This window comes from Nannospalax galili, unplaced genomic scaffold (genome assembly GCF_000622305.1).
Source record: "Nannospalax galili isolate Female #2095 unplaced genomic scaffold, S.galili_v1.0 scaffold27, whole genome shotgun sequence".
Lineage (NCBI taxonomy): Eukaryota > Metazoa > Chordata > Mammalia > Rodentia > Spalacidae > Nannospalax > Nannospalax galili.
Genome location: NW_008357993.1, coordinates 3965773 through 3982183, shown reverse-complemented (window position 1 = coordinate 3982183; position 16411 = coordinate 3965773). Strand labels below are relative to the sequence as shown.

The following is a 16411-nucleotide window of genomic DNA, read 5'->3' as shown; positions in this document are numbered from 1 at the left end:
CTGTGTCCTAAAGTATGAAATCGGTCATTAAATGATGAAAACAGTATCATACCTACTCAAAAATAACATTAAATACATAAGTATAGCTCTTTTCCTCTTCACTATGATCTTGAGAAAGCATCTTTAAACTTCATCTGTGAGATGGATATAATAAAATCTATCTCAAAAATCATTGTAAAGATTAAGATAAAATAAGTAAGGCACCTAACAGAGGCTGTGTTCAATAATTTCATGATTATAATTGCTTAAAAGGCTTTTGAAATCTTTTTTAATATTTTATTTATTAATTTATTTTTATTTTATGTGTATGAGTATATTGCCTGCATGTGTGTAAACATACCTGTGTCATGCAATACCTGCAGAGGTTAGAAGAAGGTGTGGCCCCTGGAACTGGAGTTACCGGTGGTTGTTAGCTGCCACGTGGGTGCTGGGAATAAAACCAAGGTCCTCGCTCTTTCTTTCATCTTTCCACGCCACCATCATGGTGCATATGAATGTCCTGGCTAACACAATGAAGAGCATCAACAATGCCAAGAAGAGAAGTAAATACCAGGTCCTCATCAGGCCATGCTCTAAAGTCATCGTCTGCTTCCTGACTGTGATGATAAAGCATGGTTATATTGGGGAATTTGAAATCATTGATGATCACAGAGCTTAGAAAATTGTTGTGAACCTCACAGGCAGGTTAAACAAGTGTGGTGTGATCAACCCCAGATTTGACATGCAGCTCAAAGACCTAGAAAAGTGGCAGAATAATCTACTCCCATCCTGTCAGTTTGATTTCATTGTACTGACAACCTCAGCTGGCATCATGGGCCATCAAGAAGCAAGGTAAAAGCACACAGGAGGGAAAATCCTGGGATTCTTTGTCTAGAGATGTAAAATATACATATAAATACAAATGCCTCAGTGGAACAACAGCAACAACAAATCCCCAGTCCTCTGCAATTCAGAGCAGGCAGTATTCTTAATTGCTGAGCCATTTGTCCAGCCCTGGCTTTTCCAATCTTTAATTCTACTGATGCTTAGCATGCACAGACCCTATGGTAAAGTCCCAGAATTTCCAAAACAAAATAAAATAACCCCACTTACTTAGATTTTTTTTCTGTGTTTTTCTAAGGCTACTGCTTAAACAAACCTTCATGTCCAATCTTCAGACTTCTCTTTATTACATAAAAAGATTATAATTTTTTGCCCCAAAAGATGGGATGAAGGTAGGAACCAAATATGAAAGAGGGCCAAACCACTTTGAGAGAAGCAGCAACCACTAGGGTAGGGATATAAACACCCAAGGCAACCTTAGGTAGGCAAGTCACTCTTTTTTTTTTTAGGCAAGGTCTCACTATGTAGCTCTGGGTAACCTAGAATTCACAGAGATCTGTCTTTGTCTGCTGGGATTGAAAACATGAGCCACCATACCCAGCCTAGACCAGTCATTCTTGCAGATCTACTGCTAGAACCTCATTTTGACCGAATACAACCGGGAAGTAGGAGTAGGGCACATAAGATAACCTCCCGGAGTTGAGGGAAATAAGCAAGAAGTGGAGAGAGCTATGGCAAGGAATGAGAGGTCTCTGGCACAAATGTATATCCTAGTCAGCTCAGGCTGCTGTAGCAAGATACCACAAGCTGGGGGCCTTAAACAACACACATGTATTTTTCACCGTTCTGGAGGCTGGTATGTCCAAGATCAGGCTACTGCCACATTGGCTGTCTGGCAAAGGACTTCTCCCTGGTTTTTAAGGGGTTATCTTCTTGTACCCTTACATTACCAGCGGCATAATCTTTATAGTATCCCTTATTATTAGAATCCTAGTTCTACTCATGAGGGCTCTACCTTTATGACCTAATTACCTCCTAAAGGCTCTACCTTCAAAGACAACCATATTAGGGGTTAGGCTTTAAAATGGGAAGTTTAGAGAGAGGGAATATAAATATTCAATCAATAGCAATGTATAAGACCTTCATGAAAAAAGTTCTTCATTGAACAACTTCTATATCATGTTTATGGGTAGCTAATACAACATTGTTATAATGCTGATGTCCTACAAATTATAAATTCAGTACAATGTTTATAATTATTAAGAGTATTTCATGGGACTCTATGTAAACTCATCCAAAAAATGTAATACAAGAATCAAAACAAATGAACGATGCCAATTCAATTTTGAAGAACAAAGAGTGGGTTACTTACGGCTTATTATAGACCTACATCAACTGAGATACTACTATAGGGTCAAAACAGAAAGGCCTCAGATGTCTAATATGTAATAGAGGTCAAATTATAGATCAATGAATTAAAGAAGGGCTTTTAATGAATGATGCAGAGAAAACAGGTTCTCTGTATGGAGAAAAAATACTGACTCCTTACTTCATAGCATATACAAAAATCGGGGCTGGAGAGATGGCTCAGTGGTTAAGAGCACTGACTGCTCTTGCAGAGGACTCAGGTCAAGTTCCCAGCACCCACACGGTGGGTAACAACCATCCATAACTCCAGTTCTAGGGGATTCACTGCCTTTTTCTGACCTTTGCAGGTACTGCACAACACAGGTGCACTTAACACACATGCAGGCAATACACTCATATACATAAAATAAAAATAAAATATTTTTTAAAAAAGAATATACAAAAATCAATTTCAAGTGAATTGAAGACCTCAATATAATGAAAAACAAATATTTTGAAGTAAATGAAACAGTATCTTAATTATTTAGGCCTAAGGGAAATTTTTAACAATGTGCAAATGATATTGTGATGGCAATAATTTAGATGTTAATAGCACCTAGACTGGTGCTATCGTGAGACAATAGAAACTTCAGGAGGCTGTGCCTAAAGGAAAGTCAGCAGGTCATTGGAAATACGCCTTCAAAGGAATTGTGGGACCCTGCTCTCTCCCTCTTCCTTTCTTCTGATCCTCGGGATATGCTCCAAATTGTAGATAACTAATGTTCTTTCCATTCCTCTTTAAATTAGAAAGACACACGTAATACTTTCTTATTTATACATTTTGCAATGAAATTTCATTATGAAATGGTATGAAAACAGTACTTTCTACCTTTACTAAAATAGGCTTATATATGATATACCATCAGCTCACTTGCATGCACACACTTAAATCCATTTCTGAAATTTTAAAAAATGTAGAAGAGGAAAACAAAATATTTCATTTAATTCATATGCAATATGTATGTATTACCTATAAAGAAAGTATTAGTAATTTCAGTTACATTAAAATTAAAATAGGGCTGATGAGATGGTTCATAGTGTAACGGTGCCTTCTGCCAAGCCTGATGACCTGAGTTCAATCCCTGGGGCTCACATGACAGAAGAAAAGAACCAACTTGTCCTCTGACCTCCATATGAGGGTTGTGGGCACCAACACAAACACACACACACACACACACACACACACACACACACACACACACACATACACACAAAGTAAATAAATAAAATATAATTTAAGGTTAGGGGACACAGCTCAGTATAACATATGCTTAACATGCATGAGTGTAGGAATGACTTATAAAATGGAAATAATCTGGACTAATGACTTTTAATTAACCTTGGCAAACTCACCCAACCATGTGTTCTTGTGACCTGGGCACCTGATCTTGTTTTCTGAGAACCTGAATTTGCTGCTGTACCCAAAAACATAATGAATGTGGTTATACTTGAGAATTACCATATCGAAATACTGAAAGGCAGCACATACATCTTTAATGAAAACAAGGAGAATGGAGAAGTATTGCTTGATTTTGCATGTATGAGATCCTTTAGGCCTAGGGACGGAAGGGCAAGATTGCCTGATAAGGGTAGATTCAAACTTATACTTCTCCAACTGAAGATGGAGAAGTGGTTTTAAATAAAATTATGGAAGAGGCCTGACTCAGAGACAGTTTCAGAACATAGTTCTGGGGTACAGTTACAAGAGACATCTGGGGGAACAGGTGCCCTTTGACTTTGGGTCCACTCTTAAAAACTAAAGTTAAGAGTCAGACTGCTTATTCAGGTAATTGTAATGTGGCATAATAATGCCACACATGACTCTGAGTCTGGGTTTAATACTCAACAGCCTCAAAGTATTTCTGTATGTGCTGCATGTATTGTATTTCCTAATATGAATATATACTTTTATCTATAATATTTTAAATTATTATTTGTTTCTTAGCTCTGCTGTGATTGGCATTTACTTGTAGAATCTATGGTATTCCCATAATATTTCTAGTTTCCCAACAACTCAAAGGTTAAACATCCTATCTTCCTTTTTAAACAAAGGCATTGAAAATCTGATAAGATGATAGGTTGCCTCCAAGTATTCAGAGGTAGAGCCAGCTCATAGCCATGGAGCCGCTTGAATTGAACACCTTCTGATTCCCAAATTGGCATGCTCTCCATTATAGTTCAGGATGGTTCTGTTCTCCACTCTTCTGCAGTATCTGGGTACAATGCCTGGATATGTTATCTGAGGACACATTGTGATCTACATACAAATGACACCAAAGTTACAGACACTGAAATAAGTCACCCATTCCAAAACTCAGCATCTTAATGTGCAAGATGAAGAGTCTAACAACAGTTCTTTTAAGTACTGAAAGTCCATGCTAATTAATCATGAAAATATAAAATTGCCAATCACCACTAGATTATGTGCTTCTTCTCAACAATAGGTAACTAGGAACTGGTTAAACTAAAAGAAAATAAAAACACAAATACAAGCCACTTTACCACAGTAGAAGTCCATTTTTGCTAACACCTGTTTGCTTGGCTAAATTTTCTCTAAATAAAGACATTAATAAGATGTTCAAGATAAATTTATGAGAAGTCTAAATTTATATGATGTGTTTAACAAAATGTCTCACCTCTAATATCAAGCAAGAATTACTCAAATCAAGATAAAACTGCAGTGTCTAGTAAGTTGTTTTTGAGGTTCAACAATGAGTGATAAGCAGTGATTTCTGCTTCATATATCATTACTGAAATTCAAATGGTAGTCAAATGTGCTTAAAGATAAATTAAAAATTATTTTTTAAGAATTGCAAAGTAAATCTTTTGTCATTGTTTAAACTCAATCTGTTGAAAATGAAAAAGCTTAATAAGTAAGTGCTGACATGCTTCAATTTGGTCTCTATCTGAATACTGAACGATTTTCAAATCAATTTGATGCAAATTAATTGTTCTACCGATGCTGTCTTTGATATGCACCATAGGAAATGCAGTTCTCATCTTATGAGCTTGAGCATTGTATATAAAACAGATGCAATTAGAAATAATTACAGTAATGATGAATAGATGATCCCATTAAAGAATCTGTTGTTTTAAATTATTTTAATCTCCTACTTAGCACTAAACTTAACAGATATCTACAGGCCTCTAGTGGTTTTCAAGCAGGGCTGATGTTGCCCTCTAGGGGACATTTGTTGAGGGGTGTGGAAAGAGGAAGGTACACTACCATCATTTAACCAGTAGAAAAGCCTGAATGAGGAACAGACTATGGACCTACTCAAAACACCACGTGGAACAATCCTGAAAGTTCTCAAGAGGTTGATGATGGGTCATATATCTGGAATTAGGGTTGAGGCTGTCATAATTTGGGTAAAGAGAAAGGATTGGTCCTGATGATGTAACTGTAGAATATTGAGATCAGACAATGGAGTCATAGAGGAATCCAAACAACAAAGGCACAAACTCAACAGCTTCAAATGCACGTAAAAGTTCCCCTCAACAAAGATTACCAGTCCCAAATCAAAACATCAGTAACATGAAATATTTTCTCTAGAGGAGAAACCCTCCTCTAGCAGGATTTCTACTTAAAAATGTTGCAATGTCTTTAAAGAACTCGCCAAATGTTCTTGTATCTAAAAGTTTAGGCTTACAAATGAAGACAGAAACTATACACACATGCATGTGTACTTATATATGCATGTCTACACATATGTCTATATAAATACATTCAGACTATCTATGCCTGTATGAGATATGCTTATAAAGTAATAGGAACATTTGCTTAGCATGTGAAATTGATTGCTAACATTTAGATAATGGATTACTTATAAATCACTTTCCTAACACTCCATTGCAACATTATCTGTGACTTCAGTTTTCATCTTTGTCCATGAGGCTCCAAGGCTGATGTGTCCTCCTGCGAGAGCATGCTGACTGCTCAGGTGGGCAGGGTGCTCTATAGATGACTTACAGTCACTTTTACCCTGGGTCAAAAAAGGGGTGTGCCATTCTGTCCTTTGCATCTCTTTCTGAAGCCCCACACAAGCCCTTCCTGAATTCCAAATAGGATGACTGAGTCTATACTATAACTTCACAGAAATTTTAGGAATCAGAGGAAGTAGATCAAGACAGACCTGCCCAGGCCCAGACTCATCCAAAGATTTGAAGGATCTCATTCCTAGCCAATGCCTATCTGGCCAGGGGTACCTCCTCCTCTGCAAATGTTCTAGAATGTCTGTCCTTGGGGCTCAATGCAAACTCATTCTGGCACCAGAAACAGGAACAAGCTTTCTCCTCAACCCACTGAAGACCCACCAATTTTCATGCTCAGAATGACTGATGGGAAGATTTAAGGTTTTTCCAGGCAAAAATCTCAAATAGTCTTCATGAATTCCCTCTTGCCTATTCTTCCAGTCCCCATTGCTTTTCTTTTTCCCTACTCACTCTTTGTGATTAAGTCTAAACAATCACGATTACTACAAATCTTTGAGCATAGATTCTTTCTCATGCCTCTTTCTTTGTTGATGTCTAGATCAGGAATGCTTTTCATTTCTTCATCAGTGGGTCATATGTTACTTATCTTTCAAGGTACAACTCTGTTCCTACTTCTTCAAAGAAGCCTATCTTTACCCACCCCCACACCTCAGTCAGGAATATCTTCTCAAATCTGGGGCACATTGTACCTATCTCTGGCACATCTTTTATCAAACTGTTCTAAAATGGTTTCACCTCTTCTGTGAGTTTGGAAACTCACTATAGGTCTCAGTGCTGTCAACTTCTGTATTGCCATGTATCTCAAGATTTGTGATATATTAACTCTTCAGTAAGGTTTAATGAATGTTGTTTTAACATTCTTATTAGATCCTCTTAGCAACCCAGGAAACCAGTATATTTCCAATAGTTCTGGTGGAAAGCAGGAAATCTATGTAACTTGAAACTAAGTTTAAAGCAACCATGAGAATTATGATGCCACAATGGAAGGTAAAGCTTATAAATCATAACAGCAAAGAAGTAATATAACTTATAAAAGGACAGAGGGAAACAATGAAAATGCTGATTTTTTTTCTGTTTACAGCCAAGCTATGAGGTTAGGTTTCAAGATGACAAATCAAGTAATAAACATATAATTCACAGTAGGATACAGAAGTAAACAGAATATAGAAAAACATGCAGTTAATTAAACTCACACTTTACATAGCATAATATGAAGATTGGGAAGGGAGGTTTTAATATGGCTTCCCCACAAAGTTCATGTGTGGGAGACTTAATCTCCAAAGGGTTTGGAGGCAGCAACTAATGGGTGGTGTTTAGGTCTTAAGGAATACTCATGACTGGATGAATGCCATTAGCACAAAAGTGAGTTTATTGTCACAAGAGTGGCTTTGTTATAAAAACAGGTTTAGGGGATGGAGAGATGGCTCAGTGGCTAAGAGCACTGGCTGCACTTGCAGCTGACCCAGGTTTGGTTCTCAGCACCTACATGGTGGCTAACAAACTGTCCGTAACTCCAGTTCCAGGGGATCCAATGCTGTCTTCTGACCTCCTCAGGCAAATAAAATAAAAGCAGGTTCAGCCCACCCTTATTCATTCTCTTACCACGTGGTGTCTTCTATCATGTTATGACACAGAAAAAGACCCTCACCAGATGTGGCCCCTCTATCTTTAACTTCTTAGTCTCTAGAACTGTAAGTCATATAAGGTTTTGTTCATTGTAAATTGCCCAGTCTCTGCTATAGTAGTCTGCTACAGCAACAAAATATAGACTAAGAGGAGATAATCCACGGTTGGAGGATGTTTGTACATATACATATATATTTGGATATATGTGTGCCCATTGTGTGTATATTCAAAAGAAATGAAGAATAAAAATATATAAACTTGTAGTAGCTTCTAGCCCAAAATAAACCTAGAATTCATTTTAAAGTATTTTTCAGAAGGAACACAACAGATAAAACAAAATACAAATATGCAAATACATTAATAATATACTAAAAGATAAAAACTAGGAAACATAAGGGACCACTATCATATCAGTGAACTTACCTATAAAAATAAAATGACTTTTATCAGCATTATGGAAAAAAATCAAACCAAATGTTGTACAGAAGAAATAGATGTAGTATGAAGCACCCAGAATAGATGAAAATTAGAAATTAAGTCCTAAGTGCCAGGCATAGCAGTCTGGAGACATTTTGGTTGCCATGGAAGTTGTGGGAGACATCTTAATGTCATCTAGTGAGTAGGCCAGGGATGGTGTTTAATGATCTTGCAATGTACACCAAGTCCCTTTTTAAGAAAATAGACCATCTACTGACATTTGCTAAAGCACAGTAAGGCTGGCTTTATTTGAGACTGTTGCAATGGTATAGGATCCAATGGAATTTTGCAGTAGGGGTGAGAAATTGGGTTAAATTCTGAATGCAGCATGAGCCAGAGGGACTTCATGGGCAAGGAGCGTATAGGGACAGTGGATGGAAAAATCACCAAAAGAAAAACATCAAGGGTAAGTGGAATTCTGGCTAAACCAACCTGATTGCTGAACACAGGCCAAGGTGATCAGCATCACTACAGGATAATGGAAGGTGAGCTAAGTACAGGGAAAACCCTCAGTCTGTATCCTCAAGGAAATCTATTAAGTGCAGAATGACACAAACAACTGGCCAAAATGTAATGTGTGAAACAGAATTATAAACCTATTCAAAGGATATGTGAACAATGAGGAGGGATTGGTTTGGGGGCATGGATCAGTGGTAGACCCCTTGACCAGTATGTGATGTGAATCGTAGCCCATCAGTATAAGCAAGAAAAAAAAGAAATTTAAGGAGAAACTGTTAGTTAACCACTAGACATATTACCCATCTTTATGCTATTTTTATATTTGATGTTTTATATTTATGTTATCAAGATTGCATCTCTTTTTTGGTTCAGAAATAAAGTTTGAAACTCTCACTTTTTAATCATAACTCTGAAAAAAGAAAAAGTAATGGATATAAATTATAGAAGGTATTTAATGCGGAATGACTGTGTTGTGCACAGCAACAGGTAAAGGAAATTAAAGACTAAAATATGGCCATGTGTAGTGGCCCACATCTATTATATCAGCTTTTAGGGAGTGGAGGCAAGAGGATCAGAAGTTCAAGGTCAACCTCAGATACATGCGACCCTGTTTCAAAAAACTAAGATATGTATTTATTAATGAAACTCTTTTAAGTCAGGAAAGTAGGTGGTGGGGTGAGGTTGATTCAGCCTTCATTCTTTTGCCATTAGATGGTTCCTTAACTGACTGGCTGGATCTAGAGTTAGGGAGATGATGAATCCTGAAGAAAAGGAACCAGTACCAACAATTAACAGGGTGGACTGGAATAGGATTCTTGTAATCCACAATTGTGCCTTTACTTAAATTTCAAACGTTTAGAATAACAGTATTACTCCATTGTGCTGTCAGGAAGCGTTTAAGGAGTAAACACATTCCGAATATATGAAGAAAATTGAGATACCAGATATCCGAGTGCTAAATAAGAACAAAGTTGCTTCAGAAAGTGCGACACTTTGAACAGTTCGTAGATTAGAGAATTGGGATTGATAATATGGAGTGCCAAAGGATCTAGGGAATGGAGTGAAAGGTACACCAGAGTAGAGGGTGGAATTGGATAAGGATCTCTAGTTTGCTAGGGAACATTCATGCAAAGTACCTTGTTTATTTTAGGAGGCAAGGCGAGAACATAGAGGATGACCGTTTTCTTTAGGAATTCAGACATCAGTTTCGATAAAAAGAAGTTAGGGAAGCACCTGCTCGGTGCTTAGTACAATGAAGGGCTATTATACCAGCTTCACTGTCCTGGAGACCGGAGGGACCACCGCCGGGAAGCCAGCCCTGTCCATTTCCCACTGTCACGGTCTCTCGGTTGAAAGACCGCAATCCACTCCGGACGTGGGAAGAACCCAGGATGCGCCAAACCGGCTGGCAGAACCGGGTCCGGATGTGGAGAGCCCCGCATCCACCGCAGAATCCCGCTCTGCTCTCGGCAGGCAGAACCCGCCAAGGGCTGGGCGGGCGAGAGGCTCTCAGACCCCAGCGATGCGCCGGGCGGCTGCTCTAGCACGCCGGAGGGTCTCTGCTCGCTGGTCCGGGCTGGGCCGCCTCTACGTAGGCGGAGCCTGGCCTGGATCCATTCGGAGACCTAGGCCTGGCGTAAGGCGGGGGGCGGGGGGGGGGCGTAGCAACCAGGGCAGCATCTGCAAGGGCACACCTAGGGTAGGTCTCCTATGTCCCCTTGGGCCTGCCCTGGGTGCCCCTGCAAAGCATTGGCTTCTGAAAAATCCCAGAGAGCACCTGGAGCAGTTGTGACCCTAAAATTCGAATCTTTGCTGCTTGGGGAAACAAAAAACAAAAATCACATGGCCACTTTTTAGATTTTTAAATTTTTAAAAATTTCAACAGATTTCTTGTGTGTTCTGATTTTGGTTCAGATTTTTCGTTTAGACGTCTTCATGTGGTGAAAGCTTCTGAGAGCCCCTAACTGCAGTTTCCAAATCTGTGGGCAGAGTGTGGAATTAGGACTTCCCTTTTTCTTTAATCAGACCTAATCGGGCAGAGAGGTGAACATTAGCTGTGTTACCTACTCTATAGTCAACTCAGTTAATTACGAACTTTTTAATGGAGTAGTTACTCAGAAGACGTGGGGTGGGGGTGGGGTTATACCTTTATAACTACAAACATTAAAGAGTAACAGTACTTAGGGGTTGAACGCACTGTACTGTGTGACAGGCCCCATTAGAAACTTGAGTTGCTCTGTATGAGGTAAATGGAAATGGCAAGGGAAAATGACAGGTGTGTTTTTTTTTTTCTAAATGTACTACCATCGACTGAAAAATAAACTTTAATGACAAGGTTTATCGAGGTGACATGCAATAATTCTTAAATGTTCTGCAATTAGAAGTTTATCCATTATGAAGGTAATTTAGAGGTATTATAACAAGATGCAGAGGCAATGACTCCTTCATATACTTATTCTTCATTCAAAAGCCTGCTGTCTGCGTCCTACGTCTTAAAAGAAGGCTCTTTTTACTCATCAATACCAACACCGAAATCAAATATTTCCTTGTAAACACAATAGATAGATATAGGTGGGAGCAATTTTGCCTGAGTTAGCACGGAGGTAAGAGGTTTTAAGTAAACAAAAAGACATAATAATGAAGTTGACACTCCTGACTAGTAAGACGCCCCAAGGAATTCAGTTTCAGTTGGAAAGTCTTAGAGCTATTTCAGAATACTTATTAACGAGCTTATTATATTATCCATTTTAAGAATCTGCCTTGGCATTCTTTTATTCTTAGTGGCTCCCTCTGAAAACTTCATCGTTTTATTGCTGTGTGCATAATGATGTTCTTTAGTATATCCAAGAGACTTTTTGATGCTGTAATATACAATGACTCAAGTTTCACTCTAGCGGCTTGAAAGAGTGTTAATGAGGAAGTCTCCTTTTTACATTTATGCTTCCCTTCCAGGCCTGTAATTTCACTTAAAAGTTGATATTGTTCTGTTGGATTTTCTGTTCAATAATGAAATGCAAAGCAGTGATTGTTCCCCTAAGAACAACTTTTAAGTTTTCTGAGCGCTATGATAGAGACTTTGCAGCAAATTCTCCAAGTATTGCTATGGAGTTTTTGACACAATAGCTTGAAAGCCAGATGACAGTGAAAGTTCTGAATTATTATGTGTGTATGAAACTCTGTAATATGACACTCAGTAATGATTTAGTGGATGGCAAATAGAATTATAGGCAAAATGTGAAGATCTGGTTGCCTCAAGCTTATATCCGTAGAAATCGACTGCAGCTCAGCTTTGTAGAAAAAATTGCTTAGACCACAAAGACAGAAGGGGAAAGAGTTTTAAGAATGAGGAGCTCAAAAGAATAAAATACTAAAAATAATAATACTAAAGATAATAATAACATTAAATAGTTATGAAACATTCCTTAAATGTCAGGTGCCATAATAAGCATTTTGCATGTCTTATCCTGTTTATTCCTCATAATTCTATGAAGTTGGTGGTATTAGCCTCATTTTATAAGTTAGAAAATTAAAACTTAAGGAATTTCCTCAAAGTTATACAGCTAGGAAATGGTGGAGCAATTCTCAAACTTAGGTTTGTCTGACTTTTAGAGCTACAGAGAGATTTTAGTATCAGCCATGCTACTTTTTACTTTCAGAAGTTATTTTTAACCAGGCGTGGTGGTACACACCTTTAATACCAGCATTTGGAAGGCAGAGGCAGGAAGATCATGCATTAGATCCCAGCTTGGGCTATACATAAAGACCTTGACTTAAAAAAATTTTTCCCTACTGTTCTGTCATTCTTCATGAGTTTTGGTTACTCTTATTTCAAAATCACTCTTATCCCTCTGAATCAATAGGCCTAACTGGTAAGGAAGCATAGGTAAATGGTTAAGTGTTGTGGCTTTTCAATGCCTTTACCAACAAGCTATGAGACTATAAATCACATATTTGAACTGTCTCTGCCTCTTTTTCTGTATCAATAAATAGGGATAGGATAAGTGCCTATTCCAGGGTTTTTATAAAAGTTAAATGACTCTCTCTCTCTCTCTCTCTCTCTCTCTCTCTCTCTCTCTCTCTCTCTCTCGTGTGTGTGTGTGTTAGGGTTGTCTAGAGAAACAGAACCAATAGAATGAATATGTAATACAAAGGAGATTTATTATTAGGTTGGATTATAAAATACAGCCTAGATAAGTCAGGCAATGGCTGCCTTCACTCTAGAAAGGCTAAGAACCCAGTAGCTGCTCAGTTTACACAGTTACCTCAGTGTCCCAATCTGGTGCTGAATGCCTGGAGGATTCTTGGAGAGCTGAGGTCTTTAGTTCACATTTGAAGACTGAAGAAGTTGGGTTTGGATGTCAGCAAAGGACTGCAGGTGGGGCAGTAACAGAGTGGGTACACTCACCACCAAGGAGGGAAGGTAGCCAGGCAGAAGTAGCTCTGCTTTTCCCTCAACGTCCTCAAATACGACCAGCTGCTAGAAGAAAGTTCTGCCCATTCTTGGGGAGGATCTTACCTCCTGTTAATCCTTCCAGGAAATGCCCTCACAGATCCAATCTCTTAGTTGATTCAAGATTCAAATTGACAACCAAGATTAACCATCACAGTGAGTAAAAATACTTGGCATATATCTGAACACAGAAGGGCTTAGTATATATTAGTATGCAAATTTTAAGCAGGTTAATGACACCCAGTTTCAAAAAAAGAAAAGAAGAAGCAGAGCCCTGCTGTCATTTACTACAGGAAAAAGGAGTGAAGCATTGACCTATAGTCCTCTTTAGACCTTGTGAGATATTGTCTGTATTAGTCACTCTGAGATTGCTATGAGGAAAATCCCTGACAGAAACAAGGGAGGAAAGATTTACTAGACTCAGCTGAATGGACTGGTATCAGTCCATCATTACAGGCCAGGAAGGTGGAACAGCTCAGTCTGTGGTGACTGGAGCTTATGGCAGTGGCTATTCACATTGCAGCAGGCCAGGAGGCAGAGAGTAGGTAGGTACGAGGAGCCAGGCTATAACCTTCCAAGGCCCCTCACTGCTAGTACCTGCTTCCTACAGCCAGGCTCTACCTCCAAAAGGTTCCATGGTCCTGATAGAGTACCACCAGTTGGCTGACAAGCTTTCAAATGGAGCCTGAGGGGGACAATTCGTATTCACAGCATATGACTGCCCCTGGAGTGGGAAAGAGGAAATTAAATAAAATATCAGTGACTAAACACCAAACATAGGACCATAACTTCTACAGGAAACCTAACTTCTGCATATTTTATATCACTGGTGATAGATCAGGAGGGCTTTCTAAATTTAGAAATTGATAAATATCACTAAATAGCAAAAGTTTAAGGATACTCTGATGAGAAAAAGATTAATAAAGAATGTCTGGGCTTTTTCTTCTTAATCAAACCTTGCCTTATTAAAGTTTCTGGCAAGTGATAATGACAGTCATTATTGCTGTGTTGTGATTTGTCTGGCAGATGAGCAAACATCCAGCCAGTAAACAGATACAAGCTGATGTGATTACGCAGTTGGTTTTTTTGAAGCACTCACGGAAAGGATTTCTTCATCTCCATTATTTATACCCTCTTTTGGATTCTCCAAAACAACAACAAAACAAAACAAGAATGTGATTAAAATAACAATAGCTAATCTGTGGGTGACAGCTCAGTGGAAAACCTTTGATTAGTTTGTGATAGGCCCTTGTTGTGTACCGCATAGCAAGAAAAAACCCTAGTGTTTCTTGAGCTCTCTTACTATCCTAAGCTCTTTACACACTTTAGTGAACTTTTTCTCAGGACAACCCTTTGAAATTGTTTGCATTATTCTTTTCATTTCATAATGAGGCGACTGAAGTTATGGAACCTGATTAAGATCACTTGTCATAAAGTGACAGGGCTACAGTTTAACTGGAGAAGACAGGCTGCAGAACCATAGCTTTGACTCTTAAACCCTTTCTACCAGAAAAGTTTGTCTCATCCATTTGTGCATCCATCTCTGGTAATTTTCCATACAATTTTGAGGCATAGAGACTCTATGAAATTCAGCTGTAAATCCTATGATAACCTGCTACAAAAATATCTTTAATGTATTTAATATATTGCAAATACATAAAATATAGGCAATATTTTAAGAAGAAATTAATTATAGAAGGGCTCTGGGTTTTGAAATAGAAACTACCATACATCTGCTCCCATATGTTTATCCCCTCTTACTAATTCATAAGCAATACCCCATAGATGCTTGGAGTAGAAATATTAGGTAATGATTAGCGCCTAGTCTCTTAAGAAGTGCATCTTTTCCTCTTCAACTGGTGATACTGACAAAAGCTGCCATGTTCTTGCATGATCTGACATGCTCTGGATACTCCATTTTTCTTGATACTTGAAGGAGAAATCAATCAGAGCCCTTCTCTTGAATGTTTAAAACTGGAGTTGATAAGATTCCTTCCTTCTTCCATAGTAACAACAGTATATTATAAAACTTGAATACGTTCTATCTGCATTGATCAGATAAAGAATTTAATATAGTTGTTTATAGGTAAAATGAAGTGAAACAGAGAAAGAATAAGAAAATAAACCTCAGAAATGAGGGGGAAACTGAGGGGAGATTAGACATGAGTGAATCCTGGCTAAATCTAGGCCCTGATCAGTTCTGTCAGCTTTTCCAATTATCTCCTTCCAGCACTGTAGTTATTCAACTTTTTTCAACTGTTCTACAACTTTTCAACTCTTTGCTTGTTTGCCTAAGAATGTTTGAGTTAGGCTTCTGACACTTGCCACCAGAAAATTCCCAGCACATACTTTTTAAAATTTACTATGCTAAAATTATATACTACAGGTTATGCTATTATTATTTTATTGTGACAGGTGTAGTAGGCAGAATTCCAAGATGGCCTCCAAGATCCTTCTTATGGGGATATATATATAGTCAAGATTGTGACCCTGATGGGATCTCATTGCATGATTACTTTACTTTGTATGTCCAAGATATAATGAAGGATGAGTTTCCAAATCTGTTGGCTTTGAGTTATCAAAAGAGAGCTTATACCAGTACTAGGTGGACTGACCTAATTATATACAACTGATTCTAAAGGCTGGAGATGGATAAATTAGAGATTAAAAGCAAAATAAATGTATTTTTGCTTGGTTTTGAAAAGATGAAGATCATCATGACTTCTATGCCTACAAGGGACTGAATTTTGCCAAACTGAATGAATGCAGAAGAAAATCCATAGCCTAAAAAGAGATAATGACTTCCATTGCCCCTTGACTGAAGCCTTCTGAGACCTAGGCAAATGGCCCAGCTATAACTTGCATAAACTTCTAACCTACAGAAGCTATGAGATAATAAATGGGTGTTGTTTTAAGTCACTAATCTTGTGGTAATGTGCTATTAAATGTAGTAATGTGTTAATTAAATGGCTACTTTAAAAAATTAAAACTGGGCTGAAGAGATGAGTGGTTAAGAGCACTGTTGCTCTGGCAGAGGACTTGAGTTCAGTTTCAAGTACCCATGATGGATGGCTCACAAATGCCTGTAATTCTAGCTCCAGGGGATCTGATGCCCTCTTTGGTCTCTGTGGGCACCTGAACACACCTGCATGAATGTGTTAATTAAATGGCTACTTT

The 16411-nt window shown here is 38.3% G+C and overlaps 1 pseudogene; it reads left to right on the top strand.

The window, feature by feature from the left end:
* Positions 1-481: 481 nt before the first annotated feature.
* Positions 482-874, top strand: LOC108490098 (annotated as a pseudogene).
* Positions 875-16411: the final 15537 nt, after the last annotated feature.